Consider the following 20,516-nt stretch of genomic DNA (forward strand, 5'->3'; position numbering starts at 1 on the left):
GCAACATCTGATTAATTCCCAAATAAGTGATACAGTTTGTACCTGCCACGTAAAGTCAGGAAAGGAAGGACTCTTGAAGAGTGGAGACTGAGAGCATGAGAGTTGTTTTTTAAAGATTTACTGGTTGAGGGATTAAGACTGCAGATAGGAGGGAGAACTCACTTGCAGCTCCCACGTGGACAGACAGAGCAGCAGGTTAAGATTCACAAAATAACTTGCTCCAGCAACTACCACAGAAACATACCAGGAAAGCCAGGAGAATCCACAGACCCTTTGAAGGAACTAGATCACTGTTGCTGCCTCCCTGCGATGCCGAAAAACTGTTGAGTCTTTCTCAATGGGGAGGCTTCTGGTCTGAGGCAAATTCTCTGCCCTGGTCACTGGCTTCCTGGAAACAGACTCAGTGCTACTCTGCTGCTCACGGTGGGAGTGAGACGTGAGATGGGCCTTTAAGACTGCAGACTGTGAGGGAGCGGGAGTGGGGTAAAACCCGTGACTGCTGGCTTCCCCGACTTCCCTGGCAACCTGTATGACTCACCAAGGGCAGCCTTAATTTCCCTTAGAATATAATTCCACTGGACTAGGAACCACATGCCCATCCTCTACAGCAGCTGCAGCAGGCCCCATCCAAGGAGAGGCTGAGCTCAGACATGCCTATCCCTTCCCAAACAAACCTGGTGGTCTTTCTTTACCTGCCTTGGTAGCGGAAGACAAAGGTCAATCTCTTGGGAGCTCTATGGCCCTGCCTACCATCTGAAAAACCAGAATACTTAACTAGGCAATGGTAGGGCAAATTTGTTTCCTCATCGCCTAGGCTGAAATAAAGTAGCTCAATCTCGACTCACAGCAGCCTCCACCTCCTGGGTTCAAGCCATTCTCCTGCCTCAGCCTCCCAAGTAGCTGGGAATACAGGCACCTGCCACCACGCACAGCTATTTTTTTGTATTTTTAGTAGAGAGGGGGTTTCACTATGTTGGCCAGGTTGTTCTTGAACTCCTAACCACAGGTGATCCATCTGCCTTGGCCTTCCAAAGTACTGGGATTACAGGGATAAGCCACCGTGGTTGGCCCTGATGTGCTCTTGAAAGCACCACCCCCTGGCTGGAGGCCAACCAACAGAAAACCAGTGTACTAAACAAAAACACAACCAGGGACCCTTACAGAGTCCAATTTCAGTCCCTGCTACCTCCACTGGAGCAGGTGCTGGTATCCATGGCTGCAAGACCTGAAGATGGATCACATCACAGGACTCTTTGCAGATACTTCCCAGTACCAGCCAGAGCTTAGTAGCTCTACTGAGAGGCTAGACCCAGAAGAGCAAAACAATCACTACAGTTTGGCTCTCAAGAAGCCCTATTCCTATGGGAAAGGGGAGAATACCACATCAAGAGAGCACTCCATGGGACAAAACAATCTGAATAGCAGCCCTTGAATTCCAGATCTTCCTACTGACATAGTCTATCCAAATGAGAAGGAACCAGAAAAAAAAATCTGGTAATATGACAAAACAAGGTTATTTAACACCCCCAATATATCATAGCAGCTCATGAGCAATGGACACAAACCAAGAGGAAATCTCTGAATTGTCAGAAAAAAAAAATTCAGAAGGTCAATCATTAAGCTAACCAAGGAGACACCAGAGAAAGGTAAAGTTCAACTTAAAGAAATTGCAAACATGATACAGGATATGAAAGGAAAATTTTTCAGTGAAATAGCATAAATAAAAACAATCACAATTTCTGGAAATCAAGAAAACAGAGAAATGCAAAATGCATTGGAAAGTCTCAGCATAAAAATTGAACAAGCTCCCTCCCTCCCTCCCTCCCGGCCTCCTTTCCTCCCTTCCTGCCTTCCTCTCTTCCTCCCTTCCAAAAAAAAATTAAATTAAATTAAATTAAATTAAAAATAAAAAATAAATAAAAATTGAACAAGCAAAAAAAAATCAGAGCTCAAAGACAAGGATTTCAAATTAACCCAATCCATCAAAGACCAAAAAACAGGATTTAAAAAAATGAACAAAGACTCCAAGAAGTTCCAGACTATGTTAAATGACTAAACATAAGAATATCTGGTGTTCCTAAGGAAGAAGAGAAATCTAAAAGTTTGAAAAAACATATTTGAGAGAATAATTGAGGAAAACTCCCCTGGCTTTGCTAGAGATCTAGACATCCAAATGCAAAAACCTCAAAGAATACCTGGGAAATTCCTCACAAAAAGATCATCACCTGGGCACATATTCATCAGGTTATCTAAAGTCAAGATGAAGGAAAGATCCTTAACAGCTGCATGGCAAAAGTATCAGGTAAGCTATAAAGGAAAATCTATCAGATTAACAGCAGATTTCTCAGCAGAAACCCTTCAAACTAGAAGGGATTGGGGTCCTATCTCTAGCCTCCTTAAACAAAATAATTATCAGCCAAGAATTTTGTATCCAGTGAAACTAACCTTCATAAATTAAGGAAAGATACAGTCTTTTCCAGACAAATACTGAGAGAATTTGCCACTACCAAGCCAGCACTACAAGAGCTGCTAAAAAGAGCTCTAAATCTTGAAACAAATCCTCAAAATATACCAAAATAGAACCCCCTTAAAGCAGCATAAATCCCACAGGATCTATATAACAATAACACAATTTTTAAAAAAAGTATTCAGGCCACAAATATCACAAGGTACCTCACATCTCAATACTAACATTGAATGTAAATAGCCTAAACCCTCCACTTAAAAGATACAGAACGGCAGAATGGATAAGAATTCACCAATCAGCCAGTGTAGTGGGTCATGCCTGTAATCTCAGAACTTTGGGAGGCTGAGGCAGGCGGATCACTATGTCAGGAGTCTGAGACCATCCTGGTCAACATAGTGATACCCTGTCTCTATTTAAAAAAATACAAAAAATTAGCCGGGTGTGGTGGCAGGTGCCTGTAATCCCAGCTACTTGGGAGGCTGAGGCAGGAAGATTGCTTAAACCTGGGAGGCAGAGGTTGCAATGAGCTGAGATCACACCACCGCACTGCAGCCCAAGTTACAGTGCAAGACTCTATCTCAAAAAACAAAACAAAACAACAATAAAAACACCAAAAGAAAAAAAGAATTCACCAACCAAGTTTCTGCTGTCTTAGGAACTCACCTAACACATAAGCACTTACAAAAACTTAAAGGGGTGGAGATAAAGGGGGAGAAAAAGATACTTTATGCAAATGGACACCAAAAGTGAGTAGGAATAGCTATTCACATATCAGACACAATAAACTTTAAAATAACAGTAGTTTAAAAAAGACAAAGAGAGACATTACATAATGATAAAAAGTCTAACAGAAAAATATCACAATTCTAAATCTATATGCACCTAACACTGGAGCTCCTAAACTTATAAAATAATTACTATTAGACCTAAGAAATGAGATGGACAGAAACACAATAACAGTAGGAGACTTTAATACTCCACTGACAGCACTAGAGAGGTCATCGAAACAGAAAGTCAACAAAGAAACAATGGACTTACCAAAAGGACTTAACAGATATTTACAGAACATTCTCCCCAACAATTGCAAAACATACATTCTATTCAGCAGCACGTGGAACATTCTCCAAGACAGACCATATGATAGGCCACAAAACAAGTCTCAGGAAATTTAAGAAAATCAAAATTGTATTAAGTAATTTCTCAGGACACAGTGGAATAAAATTGGAAATCAACTCCAAAAGGAACCCTCAAAACTATGCAAATACACAGAAATTAAATAACCTGTTCCTGAATGACCATTAGGTCAACAATGAAATCAAGATAGAAATTTAAAAATCATTTGAACTGAATGAAATAGTGACACAACCTATCAAAACCTCTGGATACAGCAAAGGTGGTGCTCAGAGCAAAGTTCACAGCATTAAATGCCTACATCAAAAAGTCTGAAAGAGCACAAGTAAACAATCTAAGGTCACACCTCATGGAACTGAAGAAATAATCACAATCTAAACCCAAACCCAGCAGAAGGAAAGAAATAATGGAGATCAAAACACAACTAAATGAAATTGAAACTAAATAAATGCAAAAGATAAATGAAACAAAAACCTAATTTTTTGAAAAGATAAGTAAAATCAATAGACCATTAGCAAGATTAACCAGTAAAAGAAGAGAGAAGATCCAAATATACTCAATTAGAAATCAAACAGGAGATATTACAACATGAAAGACCTCAACAAGAAGTACTACAAAACGCTGTTGAAAGAAATCATAAATGACATAAACAAATGGAAAGCTATCCAATGCTCATGGATGGGTAGAATCAGTATTGTAAAAATGACCATGCTGCCAACAGCAATCTACAAATTCAACGCAATTCCATAAAAATGCCACCATTGTTCTTCAGAGAACTAAACAGTCCTATACAAAAATCAATTTAAGATGAACCAAAGACTTAAACCTCAGACCTGAAACCATAAAGATTCTAGAAGATAACTTTAAAAAACCCCTTCTAGACATTAGCTTAAGCAAAGGTTTCCTGACCAAGAACCCAAAAGCAAATGCAACCAAAACAAAGATAAATAAATGGGACTTAATTAAATTAAAAAGCTTTTGCATGGCAAAAGAAATAATTAGCAAAGTTAACAGACAACACACAGAGTGGGAGAAAATCTTCACAATCTATACATCTGACAAAGAACTAATATCCAGAATCTACAAAGAACTTAAACAAATCAGCAAGTAAAAAACAATCCTTTCAAAAAGTGGACTAAGGACATAAATAGACAATCTCAAAAGAAAATATACAAATGGCCAACAAGCATATGGAAAAATGTGCAACATCACTAATTATCAGGAAAATGCAAATCAAAACCACAATGCAATACCACCACCTAACTCCTACAAGAATGCCCATAAAAATTAGAATTAAAAAAAATAGATGTTGGCAGGGATACGATAAAAAGGGAACACTTTTACACTGTTGGTGAGAATGTAAACTAGTACATGGAAAACTGTGTGAAGACTCCTTAAAGAACTAAAAGAGCTACCATTTGATCCAGAAATCCCACTACTAGATATCTACTCAAGGGAAGAGAAGTCATTATACATACAAGATACTTGCACAGGTATGTTTATAGCAGCACTATTTGCAATTGCGAAAACATGGAACCAGCCCAAATGCCATTAATGAACAAGTGGATAAAGAAAATGTAGTATATTGTGGTATATATATATATCATCGAATACTACTCAACCACAAAAGGGAATGAAATAATGGCATTCACAGCAACCTGGATGGAACTGGAGAGTACTCTAAGTGAAGTAACTCAGGAATGGAAAGTCAAATGGCATATGTTCTCACTCATATGTGGGAGCTAAACTATGAGGACACAAAGGCATAAGAATGACACATTGTACTTTGGGGATTCAGGGAGAAGGGTGGGGTGGTAAGGTACAAAAGACTACACATTGGGTACAGTGTACACTGCCCGGGTGATGGGTGGACCAAAATCTCAGAAATCCCTACTATAAAGAACTTATTTATATAACGAAACACCACCTGTTCCCTCAAAAGCCTATTGAAATTTAAAAAATAAAAATTCTTAATTCAACAGGCATTTCCCAACACTCATCATGTATCAGACACTCAGCTGCACACAGATATCACAGAGTTCAGAACACACAGCATATTGCACTCAAGAACCTCAGAGTCTAGAGGGGGAATCAGACATGTGGACAGACAATTCAAATGGTATAAGAATAGCTACAACAGAGACGTGTGTAGGTTACTCTGTCCAGAATACCATAAGATCCAGATGAGAGCATCTACCAACCTACTCTGATAGTAGAGGATGGTAGGAGGATCTCTAGGAAAGGGACTATCCAAGCTGAGTCTTAAGAAGTAAATAAGAGTTATCCAGGATAAAAAGAAAAAAAATTGCTCAAAAAGCATTGTAAAAGCACAAATAAAGGGAAAAATAACAGTTAAATAAATACAAAGTAAAAGTGAAAAATTCAAGCAAAAAACAATCGTAATTTTAGGAGGTAAGAAAACGGGTCATATTAGAGAGACAAAATCTTCTAGAAACTAGGTATTTAGATAAATGCTTGGGAGGTGAAATGATTGTTTTTTGAGTTTGTGTAGTTCAACAGAATTCCAGAAAATTAACAGATTTCATACTCATCAATAAGCTTCTTAAAAAAAAAAAAAAACGCATGTTATATACTATTTGAGTGTGCCTGGGACCAAGAAAATATGCAAAATGTTTCCTATGTGTCTTACTCTCTTTTCTTCTGTTATAACAGAATACCTAATGCTGGGTAATTTATTTTAAAAAGAAATTTGTTTCTCACAGCTTTGGAGCTGGGAAACCCAAGAGCATTGTGCCAGCATCAGACAGGGGTCATTCTCTGGCAGGGCAAAAATCAGAAGCAAGCATGTGAGACAGAAAAAAAAGGAGGGTGGGACTCCCACAATAACTAACCCCTTCCCACATTAATGCATTAATGAGGGTGAAGCCCTCATAACCGAATTACCTCTTAAAGACCCTACTGTTAACACTGTTACAAGGGCAATTAAATTTCAATCTGGGTTTCAGCCGGGACATTCAAACCATAGAACTATGTGAAAATATATATGCTCACATGCACATATGCATGCACACACAAACACAGATGCATTTGCCAAAGCACAAACTACTAGTTCATCAGCAATCTCAAAATTAAAAGTTGTTTGTTTTTGTCTTTAATACTGCCTTCCTTCCCATCTTTGCCAGTGATAATAGGAACAAGGTGACATAGCCCCTGGGGAAATAGGAAGGGTGTATAAGAAAGATAAAACAACTCTTCTTTTTGGCTCTGAACTAACCTTATAAAATACACTTGCCAGAAGGGAGATCTAGACAACATTTATTTGTCTAGTTTAATTTAAAAGTGCATATAGCCTACCACCAAAAAAAAAAAAAAAAGGCTCAAAAGCAGTCACAGGCTTTGACAGAAAATGTCATTAAAAAAACATTGTATTCTTTATGTGTATGCATATATACCATTACACATGTTGCCGTGTGTGTGTGTGTGTCTGTGTGTGTGTGTAAAGATATATAACGTAACCTTCCCTTTATCCATTATCCATTAATAGGTCATTGAAATAACTGACCTAGGTGATGAAAGTATAAGCTCTGAACTTAGACTGCCTGGCATTGGGTCCTGGCTCCTCAGTGATCATTAGAAACTTAGCTTCCCCAACCCTCAATGACCTCATCCATAACATTTAAAAATTAATAATAATAGAACCTACCACATGTGATTATTATGAGGACTGAATGAATGATGTAATGCATATAAAGTGCTTAGCCTGTTAACTGGCATGTCATAAGAACTCAAGAGTAGTTGTAGGACTGCTATACCTATACCAGATGTGATTCCAACATAGCCCTATTTTGGAAGGAGACATCTTAAAAAGCATTCAAGTGATTAGATTGGGCTGACTAGCTTTTTGCTGCCAGCTATAAATTCACTAACATAAACTACTTTTGTAAAGGACCATCCAGTGCTTAAAACAGAGGACCATTTGTCTTATTGCTCTCATAAATTCCCATCACTTTGGCTTGCCTCATCTATATAAATGAGTCTTTAAAAAAAATACTCCTGAATCTAATCACTCCTGGAGCCTGCAAACAATAGATTGTTTATAAAATGTAGGATCCCAGCTGACAGGCTTGCTGAAAATTAAGACAATGATACAGCCACAGGCTTGAGTAAAAGGGCTGTGGTCAACAAGAAGTTCAACAACACTGATTAATCCCTAAAATGCAACAAAGTAGCAATTTATTTTTAAACACCTCTATTTTTTCCCTTGGAATTATCCATCACCATATTCTCTCTCCCATCCTCCTCTCTTATTTATACCTTACTTCTGGGGAATAATTTTAAGAGGAAACTTTTGCCAAGATTTTGAATTGCTTGTATTACTTAATGCATATACAAGTTAAAAAAAAATACACATCCAAAACCCAAGTGTAAAAGCAGCCATTCCAGAGCTTGTAATATTGGAGCCAGATTATAGATAGTAGAAATTTCAGAGGCGGGTGGGAGGGGGAGAAACCCCAGCAAACAGATTCAAGAAATATTTTTAAGAGAAACTTTGATCTGAAAACTTTGTGTTTTGCACATGTGAAAAATAGATCTTTCAATCAAGAGAAGCACGGGTTTTGGGTAACATAGTTAAAGGAGCACACATTTTCATATCCGACTTTCCTTTTTTTTCTGTCCTGGGAAGAAATTACTCTTCCACTGTGCAAGTCCACCTACTCAGAGGCATGTGATTAAGATCATAAGGAGATCAGGTCTTCAGGCACAGAAAAATGTTAAAAAAAAAAAAAAAAATTCTAAAACCTAAAGTGAATTACCACTCTTTTAAGCTGTGATTAAGTTTAAAAATAAAACCATCAATGGTTTTTATTCTACAATCGAAACCAGAGGTCTACTTTTACCTTCAAATAAAATCTTGTATATCTAACAGTCTCTTTTTGGCTTAGGATTATTAAACCCTGATATGATTCCTCCAGGGTTGAAGATCCTCATGCTAAACTGCTTACCAGACGTTTACAAATTGAAATGGCTCTCAGGGGATTTTTTTTCTGCCCAGTTACTTCTGTTACTGCTGTCTCTGAAGTCAGACATTATTGAGATAAAACTGATTAGAAAAGCCAAGGCTCTCTAACTTTCAACACCAAATAAGTCAGAAAAGCCTAAATCAGAAAGCTTGGAGCTCTTTCTGCTTTTATATTATTAAAAGACACTCTGGTAAGTGAAAGCCTTGTTTACTCAATACCAGTTTTCAGAAAACAATGCCTCAAAGCATCTTTTCTTTCCTTCCCCACACACAACACTCAGAGCACACATTTTTGAACAAATTCTGGATTAAACTTGGGTATACTACCTGTGCTATGTCACCTATTAACTCAACTGTAAAGTGACTTCTTACAGACCCCAGATGGCATATCATGATGTTATATCGAACTGAGCACAGAAAGTCACACCAGAACAAAAGAATGCCAAATTGCAGGGTCTATTGCCGGCGACCACGGACGACTCACGTCTCTCCAACCCGTGGCCCCGTAAAAGAGGGTGACAAGACCTTTTATACCCATAAAATCACCTTGGGGGTGAGGGGAGAGGATGGGGTGAGGGGCTTCAGACCTTCCGAGGGCCAGTGGATTCAAATCACCTTCTGGGCGGAGAGGAGGGTGATGATGGGGTTCTGGACATTTCGAGGGCCAGGGGACTATTTGACATTCTGATTGTTATTTAAGGGGTTCACAGATGCTGAGATTAACATTCGTTTACACATCGTCTGGGTAGGGGTGGGATCCATAGATTTTTATTTACTTGGTGCCAGGATGGAATTATCTGGGGGTGCTTACTCTGGTAAACAAAGGCCAGCAATTCTGGCATTTACAGATAAGAGAAGGTATGCAGCTTTACCTCAATTTGCATCCTGCAAATGATCTAGCAATTTACAAAAGCCAAGGTTAGCAGTCACTGTGAGGAGAATGGAAACAGCTTTGTTCTTTATAAAATGGCATTGTACAGGTTCTAACTTTAGGCCGGCTATATCACAATGACAACTACATAGCTTAACAAGAGAATTAACAAAAAATGAAGACACTTGCCTAACAAGGAGAAGGAAATAAAAAAACAAATAAAAACTTCATGCTCTTTCCTGAACCTCCCATTTTATGATGCCTATAAAGTAAGAAAAATACCAGTTCAGCCTTCTGTTTCATTCCTAAGTCAGTGGTGTAGCATTCCATATGATTAGTCCAAAATTTGTATTGTTCTTTCCATTTTTTCCTAATAATAGAAAACACAAAAGATTATGTAAGTAGCTCGACATACAAGTGAACCATGGGTCTAAAAATTGTTCATTAATTTGTTAAAGATTAGAACACATTTTTCTTGGAAGCAGTGACTGTTAACTTCTGAGACAAGTCCACATGTATATTGCAAAAACCCCTATATCAAACCTCCCTAACAGTGGCTACAGCCTGATCACCCAGTATTTAAACACCGTTACTGATAAAATTCACACCTTTAAGATAGTTCATCTCTTTTGTTGGATAAGTCCTTTTGTGCATTAGCCAAAATGTACTTACACTGAGCTACAATCTGTATCCACTTCCCACCTGGCAATTACTCCCATCATGGCCAGGAGCCATCCTGCTTCTTTTGCCCTTTCTTCACTGTAAATGTGCCTAATTCCTTGTATCATTTCTCCTAATGTGGATTTCAGCCCTCATGCCCCTGAATATGCGCCAATTCCTTTTTAATGTCATTTGTGTAATATGATGGTCACAGCTGGAGAGAATCAGACACATGTGGCTAGCACAGTAGGTGCCTGATTACCTGTGGCCTGAACAGTGTGGTTTTACTTTGTTTTGCTGAATACTAAGTCACTGGAAGACACAAACAGCTGTGGATGGAACTTATTTGGGTTAGAAAAGAGTCTCGTTGTTTATGATGTGTGGCAGTGTGCCTAATGAGGGAAACCAACCAGAAGAGGCAAGAACTAAAAATACCAGCCACTTCTATATCTAGAAATGGAACCAACAAACGACCTCTGAATAAATCTTTCTTTTCTGGAAGAATCATTTGGATGGCATTAGTTACACAATTGTAAGGCAAATAGATGCCCATCACCCCGGAGAAAAGTATAAAAGAATTTGTTTTTCTGTAGGTTGGCCAAATCTGTTTCTCCCAACTTCCCTTTGAGTTCCAAGCTCTGATGGGGGATGTGAAGGAAGCAATTTGCATAAAGAACTGGGGGAGAAGGCCTCTGGGAGGGAAAGAACTCGCACTACAAAGGAGCTAGACTACAAAGGGCCTCATGGCAGAACAAAGCAACCAGGTTCCTGCAGTAAAGTAACCTTGGTGGTTAAAGCAATAGGACAAGGCTGGTTCCTCCTTGCAGTCAAAGGAGAAATAGAGAAATGAAAGTTTTCATTTGTTAGGACCCAGTACCCGCTCCCCCACTCCAGGAACACAATTAGGCTTTAAAGAGGGAGCTCTGTGGGTATATCTAAGAAATTGTCATTTTAGAAGCTGCAATCCATTTGTCACAGAAGCTGCTTGGCTGAACATAACAATAACAAAGTAGGATCATCATCTCTTCCAGAACTAGAAGCATCAGTAGCTGAAGCAGGTGGTTTAGCCATAGCAACATCACTTTGTGTGTAACCTTCAGAAACAATTTCTTCTTGCAAGGACTTCTCAAGCCTTTCCCAGCATAGAGTAAAGAGCACCAGGTGCAGTCAGGCAGATTCAGGTTTGTAAACTGGCCCCCCGTTCCTCAAATGTGTGACCCTAATCCCTGTTTAGCTGTCTTGTTTTCCCTCTTGTTTGATGAAATGATAATGTCTACCTCAAAAAATTGCTATGAAAGTTTGAGTAAATAGATAGATTCAAAGATTTCACATACTCTTTGGAATCTGATAAAAACATGTTAGCTTTTTATACATCTTTACATCTTTGATAAGTTTTATTATGAAATATGACACATTTATAGAAAAGTTCATGAAATATAAATGATAGCTAAATAAATTATTTTAAAGTAAATACTATGACTGATTTTTAAAATCTTTTAATTTTATAATTCTTGGCTTTTTAGAATTTGTCTTTTTTTAAAAAATCATTTCCATTTCTCTGTTAACATTTTACACCTTGCCTTTTATTTTTTTGAATATACTAAACTTAGTTAAAGTCTTTGATAATTCTACATAGTCTTGAGGGACTGTGTGAGTCCATGAGGGGTGCGGTTTCAAAGGCAGGAGCTTCCCAGCACCACCACCCCCATCTGGAAACCTAGAGTTCTTTGCTGACTTTCCCACGGACTAGGTAGAAATTCCAGGGCTAGGCAGAAATTCCAGGTATGCTTCTTTGTTCAAAAAGCCCGGGAAAAGCTCTGGGAGGAAGGGCCTCTGTTGCAGATCTAGCAGCCAATCAGGTATCAGAGTCAAAGATCAATCACTTCAATGGAAGTTCGAAAGAACTCATCTCATTGGACGAGAACAAGAATGGGACGGGAATAACTCCAAGGTTAAAAACCGGCTACTCCTTACTCTTACGGATTCCTGCCTTGGATCCCTGCCTTGGATCCCCTCCCACTGCAGCATGGGAGCTCTCGCTCCTTCTCTCTCTTTCGCTCTCTCTGCCTGATAAATCGCTCTTTGCAAAACTCTTTGGGTCCGTGATATTTATTCAAACGGTAAGCTCAGCGCACCTCCGGGGTCTTTTCCCTATTCCTGGGGAGAGAGAGGCCAAGGACCTGAGCACATGGGGAAAACATCAGTTCAGAGAACTGGAAGCATCTTTGGGGCACCCTTGCAGGAGGGAGCTGAGCGCCTATGCCCCGCCCCGGTTACAGTCTCATTCATATCAGTTTCTCTCTCAGTGTGCCAGGTCAATTTTTAACATGCAATGGACCGTTCATTATTACAAATAATTTTAAACCTTCAACAAACAATGAAAAGATTGTTTGTTGTTTGAGCCAGTGAAGCATCAGAAATCACTCTCATCTTTTTATAGGGATTGAACCTGAGCTGGTTGATTTCTCATCATCCCTAATTTGGGATGTGGCCCTTCAAAGTGTAAACCTAAATCATAGACAGGGAGTTTTACCAGGGTTCTCACTTTGGACAGGCCTTCGACCCCAACTTTTGTCTCCTTAGTAACACAAGGCTATCAAAAATAATTCTCAGCATTTTGATTATCTTTTTCAACAATCAGCAAACACAAGCAACCTTAATGCTGGGCTCACCTCTCTATAAAACTATTCTTGTCGAATCCTTAGCTCCATAATCCTTCAGTATATTTTTTACTATTTCATACCTTCAAATATATGTTTTCCTATTGTTACTCATCTGTTCTTGTTATTTTTATTTAGATTGTTGGTTAGAATTATCAGTTATCCAAAATGAAAGTCTCTACTCTTACTTGTATTTATTTAATTAACCACAATAAATTAACCTAACTACCGAAGAAAACTACTACTTTATACCTCCCTTATGATATTTATCCCTTCCAACCTTGTATTATAATCATTTAAAAATATTTCTCTCCTCCTTCAATTTTTAAGTTTTTCTATGACATAATTAATAACCATGCTTGATTTGTTTATGATTTACCCAGTTCTTGTATGTGATTTGCATTAGCTTTGCAGGAACTAAGTGACTGAATAAGCCTGAATGTCTCTTGTTTGCACAACTGGACATTTGAAACATTTCAAACTGCACATTTGAAATAGAACCTCTACATTATCCTATACTACATAATGGATCATCTCAGCAGAAATAAGAAGTAGGCTAGTCCCAAACATCAATTGTGAGTTGCATTAACAAGTTCCTCCAGACCTCATGTAATAAGCCATTGCATACCTGCAGAAATAAATAGCAGTATTAAAATACAACAAATGGAAGTTTGGATACCCCAGGTTGCAGTTTCAATACTGATCTGCATATTTCATTTAGCATCAGTACATGTGACTTAAATTGTGCAGCTATTGCTCTTATTAAAATTCATAAACTCCCTCTGGAATTCATGGCAGCCATCTGGCCAAATATTGGCTTCTTACATTTGAAACTCAATTGCATCGAAGTCACTGAATCTCTCAATCAATTACACAGGATCCAAGCTCTTAGGGCTTACATTGATTGGCTACCATTTTCCTAATGGAGTCATAGCCTCTGTAATTACCTATTTGACAGGAGAGGTGACTGCTTTCTGAAGGCTATATATCCTAGCTCTTCATTTACCTAAAATGTTAGTTGGCAGCCCTCATAAGAGCATCAGCTACAAAATGTGATTAGAGTTAATGTAAGTGTAACAGAATGATGTTCTCATCTCATCTCTACTTATTGCATATGGTTGCCACAGATTATTCTCTAACATAGATTGCATTTTCCGAGTAACTTCAATGTACATTTTTATTTTATAATTCATCAACAGCCAAAATTTATGCATTTGCACATACCTTCTTATCCACAGACACACTCAAGAAGTACTGCTTGATTCAAAAAGCTAAACTCTTTTTCCAAATATATTCTGGTCCTTACAACATGAAGCATATTTGACCATGGCTTTTGAACGTGCACAAGAAAAAGTAATTAAGAGCCCCTTCCTTAATTTATGCAAAGTACTAGAAAGAACACTGCTATTGGATTTAGACCCACATTCAGATTCCAATGTTAGTTAAACCACGGATTACCTGCATTGTATAAGTTCATTTTTAAAATCTCTGAGCCTCTTCATTTATAAAATTGAGATATTGATATCCCTTTACTTTTTAATAATTATAATATTTGTATGAGATAATAATTTTATAATGCTTTTTGTAAGTTTGAAATCACAAAATTTAAGCACCTAGCACAGTTCTTAGAAAATATCGGGCATTTGTAGCTGTCAGGCTTTGCTTAAGTAAAGAAGCTCCAGCTACCTCAAAATCTTGATGGTTTACAACAGCAAACATTTCTTTCTCACTCAGCAATGTTCAGTTTGTCTGTGGCTCCAGTGGAAACAGTTGAGCTTACCTGGCCAGTTAAGCTGCCTGTGGCTCCAGTATGCAGAGTAGGTTCAGACCTGCTCAATAAGTCACCCTGCCCAGGATTCAGGATGAAAGAACAGTGCCTACATTGGGTATGCTCTTTTCACTGTGGATAGTAGAAGCACAAAAAGGCTGGGGAAACTTACTTGGACCTCACATACTCTCACTTCTGCTCACTTTCCACTGGCTATAGCAAGCCACATGGGTAACCCAAAGTCAGTGTGGCAAGGAAATATATTCCACCCACAGAGAATCCATGCCCAAAAAAAGGAGGAAAAAAACAGCTATGAATGAATACTCTCTTATACACTATTCATTAATGGTAGTCATTATAATTAGCCATTGTATGACACTGTGATGTTTCGGCCTCTATCCTGAGAGCTCATAGCACGTCATAGAAATATTTTCCCAATTACCTCCACGAAACCAAGCCTTCTAATGAAGCTTTTATTAGATTATTCAAATGCCTCATTTTTTTTTTTAGGGAGGGAAGGAGGAAGGGAGGGAAGGAGGAAGGGAGGGAAGGAGGAAGGGAGGGAGGAAGGAAGGGATGAAGGAAGGAAGGGAGAAGGGAGGTGGGGAGGGAGGGAGGGAGGGAAGGAAGGAATTCAAGCAATTAGAGAGACATTGCCGACCTGGATCTAGAGGTTTACAAGTTGATTTCTTTTTTTGAGAGAAGGAAAGAAAAAAAAAATGAATAAAGGAGAGAAAGAAAGAGGAAGAGAGAGAGGGAGGGTGAACGAAAATATTGCTTTATTCTGAAAAAAAATGGGTATTAATAATGGCCAATCAATGTTTCATTTAAACCTATGAGTAGGTGTGATGTGGTATTGACAAGAATGTATATTTTATGTATTTGAAGTGGAGAGCTCTATAAATATTTATTACATTTACTTGTTCCGGATCTGAGTTCAAGTCCTTGATATCCTTATTAATTTTCTGTCTCATTGAATCTAAGTCTCTATGTATCTGGGTGTTAGGATCGTTAGCTCTTGTTGTATTGATCCTTTTACCACTATATCTTTGTTGCTTTAAAATCTATTTTATCCACTACGAGAATTGCAACTCCTGCTTTTTATTTATTTATTTATTTAATTTTGCTCTCCATTTGGTTGGTAAATCTTTCTCCATCCCTTTGTTTTGAGTCTTTGTGTATCCTTGCATGTGAAACAGGTCTGGATGTAACATGCCGTTGGGTTTTGGCTGTGTCTTTTGATTGGGGGATTTAGTAGATTTAAATTTAGGGTTACTGCCATTTGATGTTAACTGGCTGTTTGATCCATTCATTGATGAAAATTCTTTTTTATGTTGGTGCTCTTTACTTTTTGGTATATTTTTAGTAAGGCTAATACTGGTTGTTTCTTTCTGTATGTAATGCCTCTTTCAGAAGCTCTTGTAAAGCAGGCCTAGTGGTAATAAAATCTCTGAGTACTTGCTTGTTCATAAAAGATTTTATTTTATGAAGCTTAGTTTGGCTGGATATGAAATTCTGGGCTGAAGGTTCTGTTCTTTGAGGATGTTGAATATTGGCCCCCACTCTCTTCTAGCTTGTAGAGTTTCTGCTGAGAGAACTGCTGTAAGTCTGATAGGCTTGCCTTTGTGGGTAACCTGACCTTTCTCTCTGGCTGCCCTTAGTATTTTCTCCTTTGTTTCAACCCTGGTGAATCTAACGATTATGTGCCTTGGGGTTGCTCTTCTTGAGGAATATCTTTGTGGTGTTCTCTGTATTACCTGGGGTTGAATATTGACCTGTTTGCTAGTTTAGGAAAATTTTCCTGAATAATATCCTGAAGGGTATTTTCCAGCTTGGATTAATTCTCTCTGTCGCATTCAGGTACACCTATCAAACGTAAATTTGGTCTTTTCACATAGTTCCACATTTCTTGGAGACTTTGCTCATTCCTTTTTATCCTTTTTTCTCTAATCTTTTCTTCACGTTTTATTTCATTAAGTTGGACTTTGACCTCTGTTATCCTTTCTTCTGCTTCAACAATTCGAGTGTTTAAACCTGTGCATACTTCTCGGAGTTCCTGTATTGTATTCTTCAGTTCCATTAATTCACTTATATTCCTCTCTAAGTTGTCTATTCTCAATAGGATTTCGTCAAACCTTTTTTCAAAGTTTCTAGTTTCTTTACGTTGGGCTACAACATGTTCTTTTAACTCACAGAAGTTTCTTATTATCCATTCCTTGAAGAGTGATTCTGTCATTGGGATGCGCTCGTTCTCCATCCAGCCTTGTTCCATTGTTGATGTGGAACTGTGATCATCTTTAGAGGGAGAGGCGTTCTGATTTTGAGTATTCTCAGCCTTTTTATGCTGGTTTCTTCACATCATTGTAAATTTATCCTCCTGTCATCTTTGAAATTACCAACTTTCAGATTAGGTCTCTTGAGTGGACGTCCAAGTTGTTAGTTCCCAGGGCCACAACGGTGACATTAAGACTGATGGTGCTTTTCAGCCCAGGATTCTCCTTTCTGGCTTCCTTCTTGTGTCCATAATGGGCGACTCTGCCTTCCCCGGGCTCCAAACCTCGGTCAGAAGGGGAACCAGTCTCGTTTACTCTGCACCGAGAGCTGCCGCGCTGAGGTGCCATCACAGCCTCTGCGCCGGCCTCAGGAGTCGTGCTGGGGACCCGTGTGGGTCCTCCAAACCTTGGTCAGAAAGTGAGCTGGCCCTGTTTACTCTGCTCCAAGAGCTGCCGTGCCAAGGTGCCGGCGAAGCCGCTGCACTGGCCACAAGAGTCGCGCTGGAGGCCCGTGTGGGTCCTCCAAGCCTCGGTCAGAAGGGGAGCCAGCCCTTTTTACTCTGCTCTGAGAGCTGCCGTGCCGCCGAGTTGCCGGCGAAACCGCTGCACCGGCCACAAGAGTCACGCTGGCAACCCGTGTGGTTCCTCCACTGGGGATCTTCTGCTCCGTGAGCGACCAGAATTTGTCTGAAAGTGTGGCATCCTCTAGTTCTCTGTGCTTTGACTGAGAGCTGCAATCCCAAGCTGTTATCGATCGGCCATCTTGGATCGTTCCCCTTGATACCTCTCAAATACCTCATTTTAAGTTACTGTGATTATTTATTCAATAGGCATGAATAACTAAAATAAAGTAGTTATCACTCAATGCTTTTTCAAATACTCTTCTAAAAATTAAAAGTATATATTTTAGTTTTGCATTATACATACAATAAAATACATATGAATATTTTTTAAATTATATATACATATATGTATGTATTTCTTGGCTTCATTTGTTGTTTGTAAGATGCAACAACCCTGTTAAACCTGGCAAAATAATATTTCCTAGGATACATTTAAGAGCTCCTTCATGAATTTGGGAGTCAGAATTCCTTGTTCATTTACCAGCTGCCATCCTCAACCCCTACCCTCAAATAAGTGACTACTACAAACTGTCTTATAGAGTCTGGCCCTATATTCTAAACTGAACTTATTTTACCTTTTATTCTATTTAGCTTTTACTTCTACTTAAAATGTTGTTATCAAAAAGCTTATCCATCACAATCAAGTAGGCTTCATCCCAGAGATAGAAGGCTGGTTCAGCATATGCAAGTCTATAAACGTAATTCACCAGATAAACAGAACCAAAGACAAAAACGACATGATCATCTCAATAGATGCAAAGAAGGCCTTCAACAAAATTCAACAGCCGTTAATGCTAAAAACCCTAAATAACTAGGTATTGACGGGACATATCTCAAAATAATAAAAACTTATTTATGACAAACCCACAGCCAATATCATACTGAATGGGCAAAAACTGGAAACATTCCCTTTGAAATCTGGCACTAGACAAGGATGCCCTCTCTCACTACTCCTATTCAATATAGTATTGGAAGTTCTAGCCAGAGCAATCAGGCAAGAAAAAGAAATAAAGGGTATTCGACTAGGAAAGGAGGAAATCAAATTGTCTCTATTTGCAGATGATATGATTATATATTTAGAAGACCCCATCGTCTCAGCCCAAATTCTCCTTAAACTGATAAGCAACTTCAGCAGTCTCAGGATACAAAAATCAATGTGCAAAAATCACAAGCATTCCTATACACCAGTAACAGACTAACAGAGAATCAAATCAAGAGCAAACTCCCATTCACAATTGCTACAAAGAGAATAAAATATGAGGAATACAACTAACAAAGGATGTAAAGGACCTCTTCAAGGAGAACTAAAACCACTGCTCAAGGAAGTAAAAGAGGACACAAACAGATGGAAAAACATTCCATGCTCATGGTTAGGAAGAATCAATATTGTGAAAATGGCCATACTGCCCAAAGTAATTTATAGATTGAACACTATCCCCATCAAACTACCTATGACCATCTTCACAGAACTGGAAAAAAACACCTTAAACTTCGTATGGAACCAAAAGCTAAGACAATCCTAAGCAAAAAGAACAAAGCTGGAGGCATCATACTACCTGACTTCAAACTACACTACAAGGCTACAGTAATCAAAACAGCATGGTACTGACACCAAAACAGAGATATAGACCAATGGAACAGAACAGAGGCATCGGAGGCAATGACACACATCTACAACCATCTGATCTTTGACAAATCTGACAAAAACAAGCAATGGGGAAAGGATTCCCTGTTTAATAAATGGTGCTGGGAAAACTGGCTAGCCATGTGCAGAAAGCTGAAACTGGACCCCTTCCTTACACCTTACACTAAAATTAACTCCAGATGAATTAAAGACTTAAACATAAGACCTAACACCATAAAAACCCTAGAAGATAGGTAAAACCATTCAGGACATAGGCATAGGTGAGGACTTCATGACTAAAACACCAAAAGCATTGGCAACAAAAGCCAAAATAGACAAATGGAATTTAATTAAACTTCAGAGCTTCTGCACGGCAAAATAAACAATCATTGGATTGAACCAGCAACCAACAGAATGGGAAAAATTTTTTGCAATCTACCCATCTGACAAAGGGCTAATATCCAGAATCTACAAAGAACTAAAACAAATTTATAAGAAAAACAAACAACCTCATTCAAAAGTGGGCAAAGGATATGAAAAGACACTTTTCAAAAGAAGACATATATGAGGCCAACAAACATATGAAAAAATGCTAATCATTACTGGTCATTAGAGAAATGAAAATCAAAACCACATTGAGATACCATCTCATGCCAGTTAGAATGGTGATCATTAAAAAAATCTGGAGACAACAGATGCTGGAGAGGATGTGGAGAAATAGGAACACTTTTACACCGTTGGTGGGAGTGTAAATTAGTTCAACCATTGTGGAAGACACTATGGCGACTCCTCAAGGACCTAGAAATAGAAATTCCATTTGACCCAGCAATCCCATTACTGGGTATATATCCAAAGGACTATAAATTGTTCTGTTATAAACACACATGCACATATATGTTCACTGCGGCACTGTTCACGATAGCAAAGACCTGGAACCAATCCAATTGCCCATCAATGATAGACTGGACAAGGAAAATGTGGCACATATACACCATGGGATTCTATGCAGCCATAAAAAACAATGAGTTCATGTCCTTTGTAGGGACATGGATGAATCTGGAAACCATCATTCTCAGCAAACTGACACAAGAACAGAAAATCAAACACCACATATTCTCACTCATAGGCGGGTGTTGAACAATGAGAACACATGGACAAAGGTAGGGGAGCATCACACACTAGAATTTGTTGGGAAATTAGGTGAGGGAGTCAGGGGTAGGGAGGTTGAGGAGGCATAACATGGGGAGAAATGCCAGATATATGTGATGGGGGATGGAGGCAGCAAACCACATGGCCATGTATGTACCTATGCAACATTCCTGCGTGATCTATACATGTACCCAGAGCCTAAAGTACAATAACAAATAAAAATAAAAATAAATACATAAATAAAATGGTTACATTAGTTTTCATTACTTTCCAGAATGTACCTTTCTACCAACTCTATACTCTCTTTAA

General features: G+C 38.6%; 1 protein-coding gene across 22 annotated transcripts in view; it reads right to left on the minus strand.

Moving 5' to 3' along the window:
- LOC118155298 (uncharacterized) overlaps nt 1–20,516 on the minus strand; it is a 409,919-nt gene that overhangs the window by 308,315 nt on the left and 81,088 nt on the right. For all 22 annotated transcript variants that reach the window (XR_013526816.1, XR_013526819.1, XR_013526821.1 and 19 more), the window contains one exon: nt 9,733–9,820. The gene's annotated coding sequence lies outside the window, so the exon portion shown is untranslated. The remainder of the gene's footprint in view (nt 1–9,732; nt 9,821–20,516) is intronic.

The sequence above is a fragment of the Callithrix jacchus genome, chromosome 1, assembly GCF_049354715.1.
Source record: "Callithrix jacchus isolate 240 chromosome 1, calJac240_pri, whole genome shotgun sequence".
In the NCBI taxonomy this organism is placed as follows: Eukaryota; Metazoa; Chordata; class Mammalia; order Primates; family Cebidae; genus Callithrix; species Callithrix jacchus.